The 3,840-nt window shown below is 47.9% G+C and overlaps 2 non-coding genes across 2 annotated transcripts; one reads left to right on the top strand and one right to left on the bottom strand.

Annotated features, from left to right (window-relative positions):
- Positions 1-1,596: 1,596 nt before the first annotated feature.
- On the bottom strand, positions 1,597-1,669 carry TRNAV-CAC (transfer RNA valine (anticodon CAC)). The gene has a single exon. It is a non-coding gene; the product is annotated as a tRNA-Val (tRNA).
- A 956-nt stretch (positions 1,670-2,625) lies between these two features.
- TRNAL-CAG (transfer RNA leucine (anticodon CAG)) lies at positions 2,626-2,708 on the top strand. The gene has a single exon. It is a non-coding gene; the product is annotated as a tRNA-Leu (tRNA).
- The last annotated feature ends 1,132 nt before the right edge of the window (positions 2,709-3,840 follow it).

Raw genomic sequence — 3,840 nt, 5'->3', positions numbered from 1 at the left:
TTATTTACCTTTAACCCCAGGGAAAGCATATAGTTGCAGTATTTGTCTAATTGCTTCTGTAATTGAACCAGGGATCTAGCAAAGATAACTGAATCATCAGCGTAGAGCAATGCTGGGATAGGGCGATGGTTAATGGTAGGTAGGTCCTGGCTCCCTTCAAGCATGGCTGCTTCCAAACCGTTCGTAAACCGTTAATGGCACTTAAATAAATGGAATGTTGCTAAAGTGGGATTACATTGGCATTTATAACCCCTATTAATATAGTGCATTCTTTTGTGAGGTAGTTTGAGTTTTCTATAGGTAAGTTCTTGATTTCTAGAAACATTTTACTTCAAAAAAGTATTGGGCATAGCAGTTGAAATTTTGTTAACTATGAAATGTGCTCTCAGACCGCCCCAGCTGTTCTGGGTTGAACTGTGGCTCTGCCTTACTTCTGAACCGTTATACCTTTGTGAAAGAAAGAGCAGAGCCGCAAAACCTGGGATCCTGTGGTCATGGATGAGGATTTTGCCATTAGTCCTGTTCCCTCATTAGAACCACGTCACACAGACGTGGGCACTGTGATACATTGATCAAAGTTCCCTAAGATGGGTAATAACTCGCTAAGTAATGAGCATGCTGTAACATGTTCTACAGAAAAAGGCACACAACTGAGTTCTTTGTTTTAATAAGGTGGGGAGGGCATATCCTTACCAAGTGTATTAATATTTGGCTGTTTAAATGATGTATTATGGCATTTTAAAAGTATTATTATTAGGTGTTTGTGTGCCATGGAGGGCAGCCCTCAACAGCACACCACATCATTAAACTACACTACATACCACTCCACAACTCAAAATACCATTCTACATATTTACACTACAAAACACACAATCCCACTCCACATAATTCCAGTACACACAAAATCACATTATTACTATCCACATGATTCCACAGCACACCATGCCACGTAATTCCAAAGCAGAAATCCACTCCACACCACATAACCCAAACCACACAATTACACAACTAACGGATCCAACCCACATATTTCCACAACACAACACATACATACACTCCATAATACATAAGGAAACAAATATTGCCATTTTCATTGCCAATAGCCCCTACTCCAACAAATGTGAGACATATTGCATTTCCAGTGCTTGTTTACCTTGGATGTACGGGGTCCAGAGCACCCTTGCTACTTCACAGCGCTTTACACATACAGATGTTCAAGGCCAGCATCAGATTCTTGTTGGCATTCTGGATGAATTGATAACACATCAGTCTATCATTTATTCTAGATCTCTGTCAGATTGGATGGACACATATAGACCAGATACATTTCAATTCGTTTAGCTCCTATATTGAATACAATTCAGATTAGGCCAGGGCACGATTTTTACACAGTGCTGTCTTTTGAACAGCAAATTCATTGGCGTGTATGCATCTCTCTTCTCTGCAGTCATTAATAAGTGTTTAATACCGACAGCAAAATTAAGTCACCTGCCAGTCGCCTTTGACAGACACTTTCTTCTGTAGATATATTATTTAACTGGTCTTTGAAATCTAAGTCAAAGATTGTCTATATATATTTTTTTTTTTATAAAAAAGTGTTTCCGCCCGGTTTCGAACCGGGGACCTTTCGCGTGTGAGGCGAACGTGATAACCACTACACTACGGAAACCCAGATAGTCCCTGTTAGTAGCCTTTCAAACCTCAAGAGAGTGAAGAGCAGTCCCGTGGCACACTGTCCTAAACTGTGTTTGCATTCATAATGCGGCTTCAGAAATTATTCCCAAAATTGTTTTAACTCTGTTTATTCACTGTCTCTGTTTATTTGCTGCCTCCGTTTGCGCTGTTGTCCTGCTCCGAGCCGGCTGCAGCATATCACTCACAACATACAAATATATTCAGACTTTTTACGAGCAAGCCAACTTTTCACTTTGACTAGTTTATCCTTCAGTTTCCGAGACAACTGAGCTCTGAGTCAGCCGGGGGCAGGTGCATGGGGGAGGAAGGGGGAAGGGGGGCAGGGGGGATAGAGGAGGGGGGGGGGCTGACCAAGCCTTCATGCTTCCAGCGCCCTGAGGCTGCTCAGCCAGATCCGGGCGCTACAAACCCCGAGCCCGGCGGAGCCTCAGCTGCGGGGGGCAAAGCTCGGCTCCAGGGGTCTCTGGATCTTGTCTCCTTCGCTGTGAATCCCCCTCAGAAGCCCCCCGAGGAGGCCAAGGCCTGAGCTCTGGGGGCACGAGGGGAGGGGAGGGGAGGGGAGGGGAGGGGAGGGGAGGGGGGGGGGGCTCAGCCCCCATCAGAGCTTGATGGAGTCACCAGGACTGAAGGGTCACGAGTCATAGACTCTTTAGAGCTCTTTTCATGTATTTGATTGAAAACGGCAGAGGCTGGAGGCCGCCAACGTGTGCAGCAGCTGGGGGGATGAACCGCACCCCCGCACCCCACAACTGTGCAGCCCTGAACCCCGCTGTCTCGCGGTCTGTGTGAGCTGCACCCTCTGAGCCCAGACTGAGCTTCAGTTGCGAAGTAAAAACACAATCTTTGATGATGGATGCTGTGCGACTTTTACCTCTGATACTGCATTCCTTGTGTGAGCACAGATGGAGTCACAGACAGCTATGAAAGCGTGTCAGGATGGCCGAGCGGTCTAAGGCGCTGCGTTCAGGTCGCAGTCTCCTCTGGAGGCGTGGGTTCGAATCCCACTTCTGACATCCTTTTGTAAACATTGGTGTGTATGTGTGGCCAAACTTCTGCAAGCAAAAGCAACATCCCATTATATGGCGGATGCATTTCCGGAAAGTTCAGCTGAGATCTATTCACCATTTCTTGGACTGGAGCTATCACCCCTCGGGGCCCCCCTGGGCACCCTCGGGCCCCCCTCGGTTCGTGCAAGGACAGTCTCTGAAGTAAGGGGCGTGGCTCCTTATTGAAAGGCGGGGCCCTGATAACCCACCAGTTCAGAGTCCAGGGGAGGGCTGTCCCTGGCTCAGCCTCACCACACCCCGGATATAAATAAATAATCCTCAGCGCACGTTATTGCCTCATACACGGCTTCTTAATGTTTATTCAATAATAAAACCCAAACTTAAAGGGTTAATCTGCGTTGCTGCTGACGTGGGCAAAAGCCAAACAAATACAATGGCGTCGTGTTTACTGTTCATCTATAAGATGCAGACCTTTCAGGGTACTTTTGCGATATAAGAGAGCCTCATACATTATGTCCACACTCCATACGGGGCAGAATGACTCCCCAAGCAGCCAATGGCACGAGGCGAGAGACATATGAACATTCACGGGACCACGGTGCCCAGGCCCCACCTGGGGACTTTAAGGAACAGTGAGGGGTTTTATTTATAGTCCTTTCTAATGTGCACTGTGTTGAGAGCAGAGTGGCTTTGTCAGAGCTCAGTCTTGGGATGTCAGGGTCATTTTTACAGGGTCTGGGGCATCTCTGCAAATCAGCAGGGATGCGCCAGAAAACATGCGACAGTCAAAACTACCCATGCACCACCACTGATGCCCCGCATTGTAAATGTGGCGCGCCGTGGCGCACGGATGGGCAGATGCGTGTCGCTTCCTGTGGCGTAAGGGCGGCGCATTGCTGGAGTAGTGTCGCAAGCACGACGCGGCTCCAGCAATGCTCAGGGACGCCCTATGCCTAGCATGCTGCGTCACTTACGCCTGCTTCAACCAGGCGCACGGTTTTGACGCAGCATGGCCGTAAAAGTGATTCAGTGAAATCTTGTAGATTTCACTGCTTCACTGCTTTCACTGCTTGACTCATTGTCAGTGAAATTGCTCTCCCACCCTCGCAGCTCCACCATTAAGTGAGGTGCCCCTGCC

Source organism: Lissotriton vulgaris, chromosome 1_1 (assembly GCF_964263255.1).
Source record: "Lissotriton vulgaris chromosome 1_1, aLisVul1.2, whole genome shotgun sequence".
In the NCBI taxonomy this organism is placed as follows: domain Eukaryota; kingdom Metazoa; phylum Chordata; class Amphibia; order Caudata; family Salamandridae; genus Lissotriton; species Lissotriton vulgaris.
This window is presented reverse-complemented; position numbering and strand designations above follow the sequence as displayed.